Source organism: Somniosus microcephalus, chromosome 7, assembly GCF_052327205.1.
Source record: "Somniosus microcephalus isolate GS21.2 chromosome 7, FLI_Smic_1.0, whole genome shotgun sequence".
Classification (NCBI taxonomy): domain Eukaryota; kingdom Metazoa; phylum Chordata; class Chondrichthyes; order Squaliformes; family Somniosidae; genus Somniosus; species Somniosus microcephalus.
In genome coordinates, this window is record NC_140993.1 from 72,228,651 (window position 1) to 72,245,404 (window position 16,754).

Consider the following 16,754-nt stretch of genomic DNA (forward strand, 5'->3'; position numbering starts at 1 on the left):
GCTTTCGGGATGGCCGGTGATGGCCATCTCTAGTCTGGAATGACCTTGAATTGTTTTGAATCTCTTCTTGATGTCTTTAATGGGTCTTTGATGCTCCCCTTATGAATATAAAACTGTTTCCCTTTGTCTGGGTAAACATTTAGATGGCCTTTATCTACAGGCCGATCTGACTGGATCTGCATCCAATCCATACGTATGTGGTTCTGTCTGGTTTCGTTTTCTCCGAGACGGCCTTCCAGAACTTACAGTGGGCTGAATCCACAAAGGCTGTCTGGGGACTGCAGGAACCATTTTAAAATGTCCAAAAAGCTGGTCACGGGGTCTGGCGGCCATTTTGTATGCCCCTTTTCCTGGGCTTCTTCTAAAACAGTCTTTAAAATTAAGGCCTCTTCTGCCAATAGACCCTTATAGGACAATGTTCAATTTTGCAAATCTTACAGTCCCCCCTGATGATACTATAACTTGCTTGAAGTATCATAACTCTGGGTGAGCAAAATTTTCTGACTCTCCACAATCAAACCATCCCCTGTAATTACCTATCTATGATCCCACGACACATGTATTTCCCATTTCAGAAAACCTACAGTGTACATTAAGCATCTATAGATGGCAATACATTGGATTTAAAATCTGACACATTCATTTCCAGGCGTGGAGGGGGGCCTAGTACCCCTACACCACCTGGTTCATACGCATTATCTTTTATTAACAACAACTCACTTAATGAACTTCAATAATAAAAATAAAGTACACACAAAATTGCACATGAACAAACATCAAACATAGAGGAGGGAGGGAAACTTTAACTTTATACATAGCAGCAAAAATCTAAACGGGTGTCTCCTCGTCTACCCGCACATAATGCTCCCTCCATTCTCCTCTGTTCTCATACTTCTGCGAATGTCTGACCTTTTTACAGTGTACAAACAGTAAATAAATCACAATAAAAACCTGACACACTACAAGGATGTGGAAGGCTATCCTAATCCAAGAAGGGACTTCTATATTAGTGAACAGGTCCCACCACTGTGGGGTCACTATATCTAGTATGTCTGCCCCTATTTCTAAAGTCTTCTGCTCCAGCGTGTAAAAATGTTTCTGTGAAACGGCAACGGCTTTTAGTATCTTGGTGAGGTGTTCAGGGAGAGGGGGAATGATATAGCCAAAATGTGCAACGAATCGTTGCAGATCGGTGAAATTTTCTTTGACAGTGATGTGAACAGCGGAAGGTTCAGGAATGGGGACAATTCGCTCTTGGGCCACTTGAACTTCTGCCTTGGGTTTGAAACAAAAACTGTTGTCACTGACCGGACACCAGCTGTGCTGTCCATGTTGGTAGTGGGGCGCTGCAGTGGTGACACAGTACGTCCCACCTCCTATATATGCCACCTGCGGGGGCACATAGCCTTGTGCCATTGCCTCCATGGAGCAATTTATAGGCTTCGCACCAGCAGTTCTGAACCCGCACTGTGGTTTCGAATAGGCATTCAAGTGCTGCGGACACAGGATGATGAGTGCTCCCCGGCTCCGACACCCCGAGAGGTCGGTACCCGTCATTGCATGCTCCCATCGAATGATGTACGGTGGGACCGCCGTATAGCGAATGTGTGCACCCCCTTGAATGACTCCAATGTTCTCCACCCTGTATACCGGGGCGGGTTTAGCCGTTTTTCCCATAACTGGCATTCTTACCACTATACCCATAATGGTATGATTAGACCGCCCACAGTCCACTAGTCCTCTGAAGCTAGTCTGAGCTGGCACGGACTTAATGCGTTCTCAAAAGGGTGGAGGGCTGCGAAGTGCTTAGTGCCGATCCAGGAGGGGGCCAAACCTTGTTTTAAAGCCTCCAGATTACTGCGGCCCTCGCCCAGTAACCACGCCCCATACAGCACGCACGCTTCGTTCTGCGCAGCCTGATCTGACGCATTCCGATCCTCTCTGATGAGAGCATTTACCGTTTTAGCGTGTTTCTCCAGCTCAGCTATAATTTCTTTTAAGTGTAGTGTCATGGCCTGGCCCTCATTTAACTCAGAACCCACTACCTTATTCTTATCCATCAGTATCTTTCTTAACAGCCCTTTTAAATCATTGATCTGAGTCTGCAGCTCCACGTCATCCAGAGTGTTGATGACGGAAGTCCCTGTGTTAAAAGCGGGAAAAATATCATTTACTGTACCCCTTCTTTGTCTCCCTACCCTGTCCAAGACCTCATGTGGTGTGGTGTACAGTCCGGCTCTGTCGACATCGGCAAAGTCGAACTCATAAAACTGTCTGAACATGTTTGTTAACACGACCTGGTACAATTGCTCCGTTTCCTTGGGGCACCACTCTGGCAATCGTACCTCGGTGAGGTTTAAGATCACCGAGGCCACCGCGTAGTGCACCCCTTGGTACAGCACCTGACCTGTGGGCACTAATACCAATCCGTTCCCGGGTCCTTTGGTAGTGGTGGGGCACCCTTCCTTGCGGGCTTTGGCCTCCGGAATTGTGGGCAGGGGCTTGCGGGGCGGATGATGAGCTCAGTGGCATTCACCGGGATCTGAGAGTATGGGACACCGCACGCCCGTGTGCTGACGTCCCACCTCATCCCTTTCCCAGCATCCTGCCACTGTCTTTGGAAAAAGATGGAGATGCCTGTGGGGCAGACACGTTCTGAACCCCACATGCAGATGTAAATCCCCTCATTTGGTTCCCACCATTTGTCCCAACAGACACTCAATCCCCCATGAGTCCCCGCAATAGTCCAATGGGTATTGTTACCCAGTCGCTCCCACTCAACTGTGGAGTTCTTCATGGTTTTGCTCAACTTCCTGAGCCACCACCATTTGTCCAAAGGAACATGTCCGTAGCATTCTAAACAGATCTTCTTCCCGACAGTGACACTGACGCTGGGCGTGATGATCCTCACCCTGGGACACAATAGAGAAGTCTCTCTGTACTTAAAACCCGACTGGCTGTAGTATTCTGTAGAGTTCGACCCCAGCCATCCTGGCCACCTCCCTTCATGGAAATAGGTGGCTGTTTCTTCAATGTCCCGTCTTCCCGTCCCATCGGTCGCGGTGGGGGCTGTGTCCCCGGAACAGCCATACACGATGGAGTCCTTGATGTAGCCCCGATAGGCCAGGCTACACCCGATCACCGTGAACGTGACGAGAATCCCCTTCATTATCCTTTTGGTTCCTGTAACAAATTAAACGATACAGCCAGGCTCCCGAGAGATTCTGGCCTAGGTGAAGGCATGATCGGGTCTTTCGACCTTGATCCAAAACAACACACATGCTGGGCAGATTCCAAAACTATTACTTATACACACTATCATCTTAAAAATTACACACCTTAAACTTAACTAAACTTAAACTTAACTTATGTACAACGCCGCCCGTCCCCGGGCGGCTTGCCTAATCCCTGTTTGGACTGCAGCTCACCGCTCCCTGTGGCGGGGCTGCATTGACCTGTAGCTTGGGTCCCTCGCAGCCTTTTGCTGCCAATTGTGGATTGCGTTTTTCCAGGGATTTGCCAAGTCGGCGTCTGCTGGGGTAGGGGGAATCTGGCCAGGGTTTTCTTGGCTGGGGCGTCCGAGACGACCTGCGAGAGGGTGCCTTGGGCGAGACTCCCTTAGCGAGTGGACCTGTGGTTGGGACTTTAGCCCTCACAGCCCGTGGCTCCTCCACGACTGCCGGCTTTGGCTCCCTTCCCTCAGGCTCCGCCCCTTTGGGATTTGGGTCTGTGGCAGACGACTTCTCCCTACCTGTCCCTACAGGTGGAGAATCTCCGCCCCCAAGTTCTACCTCCCCTACACCTGAGTCGAGGACGGGATCTCCGTCCTCCAACTCCACCTCCTCCAGAATCGTGTCAGGGGCGGGGCCTAGCTGTTCGGGCTCCCCCCCGATGGTGTTCGCATCAGGGGGAGGGCCTTGGTCTTCGGGCTCCTCCTCGTCCGAGTCCCAGTCCAATGGGGAAACCTCCCAGGTGGGCGGGACAGCTTTTCCCTTCAAGCAGGCTGTGGTTCCAGCCTGTGTGGTCTGTGACTTATTGCACGCCTCAGGCTGAGGATCTTTACCCTCAGACCTGGCTTCGGTTGTTGGCTCTTTTGCACCCGGCTTAAACAGTTTGCACTGGTTGATGTGAAGCCATTTAGTGCGTCGGGGCAACTTCACTACGCTGGTGGCGGGGACCGGTGGGTCTTGCACCGACTCCCATCTAGCCTCTTCTATGGCTCTCTCCCCAGCGCGGATGGTCAGACCTAGGAATTTTATTTCCTGCCGATCGACCCGTGCCTTCTTTGGTTTCACCTTGAAACCCTCTTTTCCTTTCTCTCCCTTACTCGCTCCCCAGAGACAATGATTTCTAAGATCCATGAGAATCCCGTGTTCTACTGGGAAATCGGACCCAAGGACCCCCTTTCCACCCCCTGTCTCCCACTTCATTAGGGTGCACTTCCACGTGGTGCGGAGTGGTCCTAAACGAATGGAGAGGGGAATGGAAAATGCGCCAGCCTGTTCTTCGCCTGTGAAGCCCGATAGCATATATGGAACTCCGGTGGACAGAGGTGAGGTGGTAGGGTTATCTGAGTGGATCACGGTGCACGATGCCCCTGTATCCAATAGATAGGTCCCCTGCACCTCCTCCACCTCCATCTCCACGATGGGTTTTTTCCATACATCATATCACAGCGTGCACAGGTAGACGGGCTGCGCCGGCTCTAGTCATTTGGGTGCAGCGGTCGGGGCTGCAGGAATGACAGGACCGGTGGCGACGGCTATCCTCCCCTGCTCTACCTTAAGAGACTGCATTGTCTCTATAATTGACTCTGTTGCAGCGGGATCCATAGCTGCACCGGTTCCTCTTTCAGGGGCAGGGGCTGTGTCTTGGACCTGGACTCATGCTGGGGCGGCGGTCTGGGCTTGGGCTTGGGCTGCGGGAGCTTTTCCCTTATTATCCTTCCACGGATTTTTACAGTCCTTGCGCCAATGTCCATCCTTCCCACACCCGTAACAATTGAGCTTGGCTTGGGCAGGGCGATTCCCTCCTGACGCCACTCCTTCTTGCTTGGGGCTGCGGGCTTTGCCTCATGCACTTTTCCTTTAGAGGGAGGTGCTTCCTGACTTCTACAATTCTTGTACGCAATGTTAAGCTGTCGGAGCACTGTCTCTTCCGTGATACCGGGACCTTGGGGGTCAAACCAAGATTTGGCTAGGGCCCGTATCTGGGGCAAGCTGTTAGCAACCAAACAATGGAGCCAATGAACCCACTGTTCGGCATTCATTGCAGCCCGTTCAGGCATGCCCGGACAACTGCGCCGATACACTGGCCACAGACTTTCTGCGAAAACCCGCTGGGGTTCTCCAGTTAGCTGCACAGTCCCTTCCACACTCCCAGAACCTCCAAGACCCTGTCCCTGAGTTCCACATACCCTGTTCGTCCCCTCTTACTCCCGTCTGAGAGGCACTGAAGGATTGTGCTATCCAGGGAGAAGAGCAGCATCTTTGCCTGTTCAAGATCATCACAATCATTGATGGCGGCTGTCTCCTCTACCTCCCTGAAATGGACTGAGGGATCTCCCTTCTCGGAGAGTTTTGGGAGGTGGCTTATCATCGCTCTGAGTTGTTGGGCACCGTGGGGCACCACGAGCAGGTTCATGTGGGGTCCGTCCGCGCCATTTGCAGCGGTGGGACCGAACCTCTGGTGCCGAGTAGGACACATTGGTGCCGGCTCCGGCTTTACTACCAGGGGTTGTTCCTCCTCCTGCTCCACCTCGGCTGCCCTTCCTTTCACCACCCCCCCTTCGGGCCAAGCCTCACTATAGCTCGGTGGCGCTGAGGGTTCAGTGGCTGGTGCCACAACTACTTCATACAGAATCGGATTTTTGGATTCCTGCAAAAAGTCTATGTGACTTGCTTTTGGGCTTACGAGGCATACCTTGCCTTTTGCCTTAACCAAGGCCATTCTTAGGTCTTCTATGGTCTTTTGGCAGGTGCCATGGTCTGTGCTCTCAAACCCGTGCTCAAGGGACAGCTTGTAAGCTGCCTTGACCTCCACTACTCTCTCCTCCTACGCTCTTAGCTGTTGTGCGAGGCGGGCGTTTTTCTCCCGTATTCTCGCTTCATGGATCTTTGCCTCAGTAACCTGGCATTCCAGGTACTCTATTCTAGCCTGTTGTTGGCTGGCTACAACTTGGCGTTCCTGATTCAGCGCGTGAAGCGCTGTGATGAGTTTTTCCCCACCCATGGCCTTTTCCTCTATTTCTGCTGCCTGGGTAGTGATCTTGGCTGCCTGTGCTGCAACGACTCTGTTCAAAATCTGGACTTGCTTCTTGCAGCACATCAGCCACACTGCCTTTTCCACTGACTTTTTATGTTCTTTGCTCTCTGTCCACCTGATGGCTGCGTCTACCGGACACCCATCCAGTAAGAGATCGGAAATCCACTGCTTAGTGAGATTTACCTTGCTAAAAACGTAATCCGCTATCCTCTCATCCATAACATTTCGAACATTCAAACCTGGGTCTAACACATTGCAATCCTGCTGCCGGTGTCCTGCCGCGGTCGCCATTTTCTGTAAGGGGTTTTAGATCGCAGAGGTTTCTCTCTCTAGAGGCCTCCCTCTCTTGCACAGTAAAACCTTGAGTGGTTCGACCCACTCACCCCTTAGGTTCTAGACACTGGAATTTGAGGCAGGAACTACAATGCAGAGAAAACTCCATAGACCAGGCTTAATGAAAACGAAATGAAACTTTATTGCATAAAGGAACAGATCAAACTGCAAGCCAATAAGGTACATGGGAGGGAAAAACAAATCATAATACAGTACTGGCTAAGATATATACAGGCATATTATACTTTACAAAAGTCATCACGAAATGGGGAAACACACGGAACATCAAGGGACAACAACTCATTGTTAAAATTATCCTTTTAAATGCCCACCCCCTAAGCCTACCTAGATCAGATTGTGAGGGGCCAGAAACATGCTCACCAATCCAGTTGGAAAGTATAGAGTTTTGAAACAGGTCTGCGTTTTGATCCTTTCAAGCGTCCTGCCTCCACGTGGTCAGTGCTGCGGGCTGCGACACTCTCTCTTCTTCCTCGAGGTGAAGGTCACGGACAGGCTGAATGTCAGCAGGCCTGGGAGTTGGTGGGGGAGAGACCAACTGTTTTACCATTTTCGTATGGGTTTCGTCGCAGAGCCCAGTTGGTTCACCGTTTTCATATAGGTTTCACCTATACTTGTCAGCGTCCCGGGGTTGGTGGATGATCTCCCAACAGTTACCCCGGGGCTAGATGCTGACTCAACCTCCCATCTCGAACCTTGATCCTCCGTCATCCCCGCTTGAACTCCATACCGATGTAAAAGCCCAGCTGAAGCCTCGGATCCTGTGAACCTCCTCAGAACCTCGATCGCTACTCCGCGTCTCCCAGATATACTTCTTGTTAGATCCGTGATTCTGAGAGTATGATGTTTTTCAATAACCACACGGATGCTGTAACTTAACAATTAACAGGTATTTACTGGAGTAGGGTCATCTCAAGACTGGGGTACAGAGGCATGCTCAAGGCTTATATACAGGTGTGGTCACTGCTGGTACTACAGTATACAGGAGCTGTAAAAGTAGTTCTCTCTTAAAGGTACATACACTACAATTCCTCCCCTTTTAGATTAGTAGTACCCATAATATTCAAATAACAATTAACACTTTAACATGTACATTAAACAACAATAGTCCATTTATAGATTCAGTGTTTGGGGCGGCTTCCTGACCCTTTCGGGATAGCGCCTTTCCTGAGGTTCTTGTTCTTGGTGTGGAGGCGATTCTGGCCCCTTTTCATAGGTTAGTTCATCGGGTTCCACTGCTACTGGTTCGGAGGTAGATGCTACCGGTATGTCGGGTTCATCCCCAGGTACCCAAGACATGGGGCTGACTCGTTCCTGTGACGCTAAGATCTGATCAACGTAGCGTCTCACAATGTTCTCCCCGACATCCACTGTGTACATTAATGGCCCCTGCCTTGTGCATATCGTTCCGGTTTGCCATTTCTCTGTTCGGTAGTCACGGGCCAAGACTGGTTGTCCTACGTTGAAGCTCCTTGTCGGCTTCTCATTGATGTGCTGGAAATGTTAATCCTCAACATTTCTTCGCACATTTGGTCTGAGCAAGTCCAGACGAGATCTCAACCTTCGGTTAAAGAACATCATGGCCAGGGTCTGGTTGGTAACTGCATGTGTCGCGTTTCGGTAGGCTAATAAGAAATTGTCCACCTTATGCTGTAGTGGAATTTCATCATCGCACATGGCCTTTATCGCCTTCTTAAAGGTTTCTACGAACCTCTCAGCCAATCCATTTGTGGCTGGATGATACGGGGCGAATGTGTAATGCCTTAGCCCATTCCTTCTCATAAGTTTTCGAAACTCTTTGGACACAAACTGTGGTCCATTATCAGAGTAGATCTGCTCTGGCAAGCCGTTCCTGGCAAATATGGTCCGTAGGACTGCAATCGTTTTCTCTGTAGTGGTTGAGGACATTTTTATCACCTCAGGCCATTTCGAATGAGCATCTACTGCTATTAAGAACATTGAGTCCATGAATGGACCAGCAAAATCAATATGCACCCGTTGCCATGGAGAGGAGGGCCACTCCCATGGGTGTAGAGGGGCATGTGGTGGTGCATTTTGGACCTTCTGGCATCCTGAGCAGCTCTTGGTTAGGTCTTCAATTTGTTGATCGATTCCCGGCCACCACACATAAGCCCTAGCAAGGCTTTTCATTTTCACTCCCCCCAGATGACCTTCATGTAGCTCATTGAGCACTCTCTCCCTTAACTTGGGTGGAATCACCACTCTGGATCCACACATCACTGTCCCCTGGCACACTGACAACTGTTCTCTTCTGGATGAGAATGCTGGCAACAGTGAGTCGCCATGTGTTGGCCATCCCCTCACCGTCAAATCATATACCCGAGACAGCGTCGGATCATTGCAGGTCTCCTTCTCTATATCCGCGTTCGTTACTGGCAATCGTTCAATTATTGACGAATAAAATATCTCGATAGGGTTCACTGCTGGTGCTTCCTCCACAGTAGGCAGTGGCAGGCGCGATAGCCCATCAGCGTTTCCATGCTGTTTCGTGCCTTTACATTCTATTTCATATTGATTCGCCCCTAGAAACAGGGACCATCTTTGGTTCCCCCAGGCGTATTACTCAACGACCTCTTCATTACAGGAATGATGGGTGTAGCCCACTCACTCCAGTCTACTTTGGACAGTACTCCTGAACGTTCCAACCCTTCCAGCTCTGCTTCGACAGCTGGTCTGATCGCATAAGGCACTGGTCTGGCCTTAAGAAACTTTGGGCTTGCATTTTCCTCTATTTTAATCGTTGCTGTTATGCCTTTTAGTGTTCCGAGTCCCTCCTAGAACACTTCTTTTGTGTCAGTTAGCATTTTTGACAGTTGCCCAGGTGTGACGTCGTCATCCTTTTTGGCCTCAACCTTCAGTGCCTGTATGGAATGCCAATCTAATTGTATCTTCCGGATCCATTCACGTCCTAGTAGTGGTGGTCCTCCATCTGGCAATACATATATGTCCATTTTAGGTATTTCCTGGCCTTTATATATCACTTTCACCCTTATTTTTCCTTTGGGGTAGACTTTTTGCCCCATGTACGTCATCAAAACAATCTCTGTAGCTTTCAAGGGTATATGTGAAAATAGCCGTTTGTAGTCCCTTTGGTTTATGACTGTTAGGGCTGATCCTGTGTCCAATTACATTTTCACTTCGACTCCGTCTATCTTGAGTGTAACCCAGATAGTCTGGTGATCCTCCATTTTGGTTACCTTATGTAGTTTCAGGCAACCCAGCTCCTTGCTTCCGGAGTCTGTGTCACTTTTCTGTTCGTCTGAACTACTGTCCATCACCTTGTGTACCTTTTTGTACTTCTCCTGTGGAGATTTCTTACTGTTGGTTTTCTTCCCAGACCTGCAGACTCTTGCTATGTGTCCTGCTTTTCCACACTGTCTGCACACTTGGTCCTTGAACCAACACTCCTTCTGGTCGTGTGTTGTTCTGCCGCAGTGATAGCACTTCCCTGTCCCATAGGACATTTCATTGGTGCCATATTCTTGCGGTCTCCATTGTATCTCTGCAGCGCCCCTTGCGGCTGCTTCGTGTGATACTGCCATACTGAAAGCCTTGTCCAGCGTAAGATCCTTTTCTGACAGAAGCCGTTTCTGGGTTCCTTCACTTTGCAGCCCACACACAAACTTGTCCCTTAACGTATCTGCTAGTCCTGCTCCAAACTGGTAGTGTTTCAATAGCTTGCGCAGTTCCGTTAGGTACTCAGCATTGCTTTCGTCTTTGTGTTGGTTCCTTTTATGGAACTTAAATCATTCTGCTATCAGCAGCGGTGTGGGGTTTAAGTGGTCCTGTAGGATTTCTACTATGCTTTCAAAATTCTTGTCCACAGGCTTCTCTGGGGTTATTAGGTTTCGCAGTAACCCATAAGTTTTTGCACCCATGGAATTTAACAAAACCAGTGCTTTCCTCGCATCTGGCACTTCATTCTCCCTGCAGTACACCTCAATACGTTCCACATATGTCGCCCAATCTTCGACTTCATTGTCGAACGTAGAGATACTGCCACTCTTCGGCATCCCTGGGTGTGATTTAACTGTCAAAAATGGCGTCTCCCGCGCTTCCCCTTCTTCTCCGCTGGCACAAAATGGCGTCTCCCGCGCTTTCCTTCCTTCCCGCGCTCGCCCTTCTTCTCCGCTGCGGCTTCTAAAAATGGCATCTCCCGCGCTCTTCCTTCTTTTCCGCGGCTCAATGGCGTCTCCCGCGCTCTCCCTTCTTCTCCCCGCGGACACTGTTCAGCCCTTGAGCCCTGGCTGTGCTCTGCGCATTCTTTTTTTTTGTGCGCCTTTCCCGTTTCCGCCGCTCGGTCCTGAGCCCGGCTGCTGCTTTACCCTCTCTCTCTCCGTTTTGTTTTTCCTCGACGCCGCTCGGTTTTCAACCCCCGGCTGCACCCTGTGCGCTTCACCCTCTGTCTTACCCCATCGACGCTGCTCGGCTTTCTCTCCGCCGTCGGTCGGCTCCAGCCGCCGCTGTCCGGGAAGGGTCTGCGCTGTACCTGTCGTCAGTCTATTGCTGATCGTCGTGGCTGGGGAACCAAGCCCGGCTCTCCACAGCCTCCCCTGTGATGTTCACTCTCTGCCGGACGACTGGGCAGTTGCTCGTGGTCGACGCCCGTGCTTCTGGCCTCGACTTTCTTCCACCGCCCTCCCGGAGCGAATCCTCGAAGGGAAATGCAGAGTTGCAGGTAGATTCGAATCGACACTCGTCGCCACTGTTAGATCCATGATTCTGAGAGTATGATGTTTTTCAATAACCACACGGATGCTGTAACTTAACAATCAACAGGTATTTACTGGAGTAGGGTAGTCTCAAGACTGGGGTACACAGGCATGCTCAAGGCTTATATACAGGTGTGGTCACTGCTGCTACTACAGTATACAGGAGCTGTAAAAGTAGTTCTCTCTTAAAGGTACATACACTACAATTCACTTCTCAAAAGAGGCCTTTATCTCCCGCCAAATCAAGGTTAGTCTTTGTTTACTTTTTGACGGGCTGGTATCACAACTGGGTAGTTATTGTGTTTAAACTGCTTTTGGGATGGCCGGTGATGGCCATCTCTGGTCTGGAATGACCTTGTATTGTTTTGAATGTCTTCTTGATGTCTTTAATGGGTCTTTGATGCTCCCCTTATGAATATAAAACTGTTTCCCTTTGTCTGGGTAAACATATAGATGGCCTTTATCTACAGGCCGATCTGACTGGATCTGCATCCAATCCATATGTATGTGGTTCTGTCTGGTTTTGTTTTCTCCGAAATGGCCTTCCAGAACTTATTGTGGGCTGAATCCACAAAGGCTGTCTGGGGACTGCAGGAACCATTTTAAAATGTCCAAAAAGCTGGTCACGGGGTCTGGTGGCCATTTTGTATGCCCCTTTTTCTGGGCTTCTTTTAAAACAGTCTTTAAAATTAAGGCCTTGAAATAAAGAATAGATTTGCCTTTCTAATCTAGGCTTTATTAACTTTAAAAATCCAGTAGCACATCTTTCAACACCAGTCTCCAACCATGACTGGAGAGAACTGAATTTAAGATGGCCACCACAAATCACCTGACATCCACTACCAATGAGTTTACAGCATATATCTCAAGGTAGAAACAAACAACCAATTACAATACTTCTTACTAACACAGAACAACCACCCCATTCACCAATCACAATACTTCTTATTAAACATAGGAAATAATCACCACATTCACCCCTCCTTTTAAAACATGCTCCAACCTAAAACAACCTTTACAATTTAGAATTAATTTATTTACAACTAAAATACAAATATAATATTTCAACAATTTTAAACATTACTATCAATTTAAAAGTCCATTTTCAATCGGTCGACCGGATATCTTGTTCGTGTCGACGTTCTTAACCTTTGTGAAAGTCCTTGCCCTCCCACACCCGGAGACACCGAAGTATCTTCTGCAGGAAGGCTATCCATATCCCGATTATCAACGGTTTCCGAATTGAAAATCCCATCAGGACGTAAACTGGGACGGTCATGAACATCCATCAAAGGCTGACTAATAGAATTATAATTATCTGCAGTAGGATTGGAAATATTCGTAGTATCTATAACAACATCCACATTATCTGAATCGTGACTATTATTAGTATCCTCAGAAGAGGGCTGGCCACCACAAGGAGCCAAATCTTTAATTGAAACAGTACTTTCTTTCCCATCTTGGAATCGAATATGAGCATATTGGGAATTTGCCTCCAACAGCTCCACCTCCTCCACTAAAGGATCATATTTTGACAATCTAACATGGCGTCGAAGCAGCACAGGTCCCTGCATAGTAAGCCATGAAGGTACCGAATATCCCGTAGTAGATCTCTGCGGGTAATTAAAGAGCCTTTCATGGGGGGTCACATTTGTTAAGTCTGTGTGTTATATTGATAATTACTACACAGACCACAAGAGTAAAACTTAACAGGTCTTTACTGGTTGAAGGTCAGGGCGGATCTGCCCAATAAATCATTACACAGCACTTATATACCGGTGTGGTCACCACCGGTATTACAGTATACAGCAGCCAAGATAAAGTAGTGCAACCCTTAAAATAGTTCTCTTAAAGGTGGAACGGTTACATACACTACAATCCTCCCTTTTTAGGTTAACAGTATATATTCCCATTAAACATAACATCATAACATATATACACAACTTAATGTAAAAACAGTTCACAGATTCAGTCTCTCTGGAGGCTTCCTGACTCAGTCCGGATAACGCCTCGGTGGTGTAGTAGTTTTCGGTGGTGTAGTAGGTTCTTTTGGCAAGGTCGATTCGGCTTGAATGCCAGTGTCGGGTTCATCTGATTCCAGTATCACCGGATCGGAGGTAGATACTATGGGTATCTCTGCTTCATCATTAGGCGTATAGAGTTGTGGAGTAGGTTGTTCCTTTTCGGATGACTCTATGATCTGGTCAACATGGCGCCTTATTATGCTTTCACCAATGTCCACGGTATACATCAGCGGTCCTAGTCGTTTGCAGATAGTTCCAGGCTGCCATTTCTCGGTACGGTAGTCCCGGGCCAAAACTGGTTGACCTATCTGGAAGGTTTTAGTTGGCCTTTCATTCATGCCTTGAAATTGCCGGTTCTCTACATCCCTTCTGACGTTTGGCTTGATCAAATCCAGCCGGCATCTTAGTCTTCCATTGAAAAACATCATGACGGGAGTTTGGTTCGTAACCGCATGTGTTGCATTCCTGTACGCCAACAAGAAGTTATCTACCTTATGTTGTAGATTTATGTCTTCATTACCCATGGCCTTTATGGCCTTCTTGAAGGTCTGAACAAACTTTTCAGTTAATCCATTGGTGGCGGGATGGTATGGGGCGGACGTGTAGTGCTTAACCCCATTGTTTTTTAAGAACTTCCTGAATTCTTCGGACACAAATTGCGGTCCATTATCAGAACAGATCTGTTCCGGCAGCCCATTCCTGGCAAATATGGTCCTTAATACTGTGATGGTTTTTTCCGTGGTGGTGGAGGACATCTTTATTATCTCCGGCCACTTGGAGTGTGCATCCACCGCGATTAAGAACATTGAGTCCATAAATGGACCAGCAAAGTCGATATGTACCCTTTGCCATGGAGATGAGGGCCACTCCCATGGATGCAGAGGAGCTTGTGGTGGGGCGTTTTGGACCTTCTGGCATCCTACACAGCTCTTGGTCATTTCTTCGATGTCTCCATCGATACCTGGCCACCACACGACCGCTCTGGCTAGGTTCTTCATTTTCACTCCACCCAGATGCCCCTCGTGAAGCTCCTTTAGCACTTTTTGCTGGAGTTTGGGTGGAATCACCACTCTGGATCCACACATCAAAGTTCCTCGGCACACTGACAGCTGTTCTCTTCTTTGCGAAAATGCTGGCAACAGTGGTTCGCCATGTGCTGGCCATCCCTTCACCGTTAAATCGTAGACTCGTGAGAGAGTCGGGTCATTTCTTGTTTCTTTTTCGATCGTAGAATTTGTTACTGGTAGACATTCCACTATGGTTGAGTGGAACATCTCCACTGGGTCCACTGTAGGCGCCTCTTCTACCGTTGGCAACGGTAGTCGTGAGAAACCGTCAGCATTCCCATGCTGTTTTGACCCTTTGTATTCTATGTCATATTGGTGTGCCCCTAGGAAAAGGGACCACCTCTGTAGCCTTTGCACTGTCATAATGGAAACGCCCTTTTTAGGGTTGAATATGGATACCAACGGCTGGTGGTCTGTCAGCAGTGTAAACTTCTGGCCCTGCAGGTAATGATGAAACTTCTTTACTCCCCACACCAGGCTGAGAGCCTCCCTATCTATCTGAGCATAGTTGCGCTCAGCGGAGGTCAATGATCTGGACGCAAATGCGACTGGCCTTTCCGAGCCATTTGGCAACTTGTGTGAGAGTACTGCTCCAATACCATAAGGAGAAGCGTCACAAGCTAAACGAATAGGTAGCGTTGGGTTGAAGTGAGCCAACACTTCCTCTGAGGTGATCAATGTCTTGCTTTTGCGAAAGGCCTTCTTACAGTCCTCGCTCCACTTCCATGGTACTTCTTTCTGCAAAAGAGCATTCAGCGGGTGCAGCACCGTGGATAAATTTGGCAGAAACTTATGGTAATAGTTAATCAACCCTAGGAACGATCTCAACTGGGATACATTTTCCGGAGCGGGAGCCTTCACAACAGCTTCGATCTTGTCAGGTGACTTGTGCAGCCCCTCCTGGTCAATGACATGACCACAGTACGAGATCCGTTCCTGAAAGAACTCACATTTCTGGCGATTAACTCGAAGGCCATATTCCTTCAACCTGGTGAGCACCAGTTTCAAATTTGCAAGGTGTTCCTCAGCGTCATCTCCTGTAATCAGGATATCGTCCAAGTAACATTGAGTGCTTGGAATTCCCTGTAATACCTGTTCCATGGCCCTTTGCCAAATTGCCGGAGCCGAAGCCACTTCAAAAACCAGCCTATTATATCGATACAAGCCTCTGTGCGTGCTGATTGTGAGATACTGGCGTGACTCTTCCTCAACTTCCATCTGTAAGTACGCTTGCGCCAGGTCTATCTTGGTGAAGCGTTTCCCGCCAGACAATGAAGCAAAGATATCCTCAATCCGTGGAAGCGGATATTGCACCGTGTGAAGCACCGGATTAACTGTGATCTTGAAGTCTCCACAGATGCGGACCTTCCCCGGTTCCCCTGGCTTGTTACTCGATGAACGCTTCATGACGGGCACAATGGGCGTGGCCCACTCACTCCAGTCCACCTTAGACAGTACTACTGAACATTCCGGCCCTTCCAGCTCAGCTTCCACAGCAGGTCGTATCGCATACGGTACCGGTCTGGCTTTGAAAAATTTTGGGTTTGCATGTTCTGCAATCTTGATTTTTGCCTTAATTCCTCTCAGTGTTCCCAGTCCCTGTTGGAACACCTCTTTAGCCTCATCCAATATTCTGGACAATCGTTCAGGTTTGACATCTTTCTTTCCGGAATCTACCGTTATTGCGTTTAGGGAGTGCCAGTCCATATTTATTTTCCTGATCCACTCCCGTCCCAGAAGTGGTGGACCTCCCTCAGGTAGTACATATAAGTCCATTCCTTGGTGTTCTTTGCCCTTGTGTACCACCTTGACTTTTATCTTTCCGATGGGGTATACTTTTTGCCCCGTGTATGTCTGCAATACTATCTCCGTATCCCGTAGGGGAATATGTTTGAATAACTTTTTGTAATCTTGCTTATTCATGACCGTCAACGCCGATCCGGTGTCCAATTCCATCTTCACTTGGACTCCTGCTATCTGCAGTGTGACCCAGATAGTTTGTCGGTCAGCTTCCTTACTCACGTTGTGAATTCTTAGACTACCCAGTTCCTTGCTGTTGGAGTCTGAACCCGAATTCTGTTCATCCGAACTCTTCTCAGCCACCTTATGTACCTTTCTGCACTTTTCCTGTGGTGACTTTTTGTTGCTGGTCTTCTTCCCTGACCGGCATACTTTAGCTATGTGACCAAGCTTGCCACATTTTCTACATTCCTGGTTTTTAAACCAGCATTGGTTCTTATCGTGTGTTGTCTTCCCACAACGATAACATTTCGTTGTACCCGAAGCCATTTGATCTACGCTGAGTACCGCTGCCT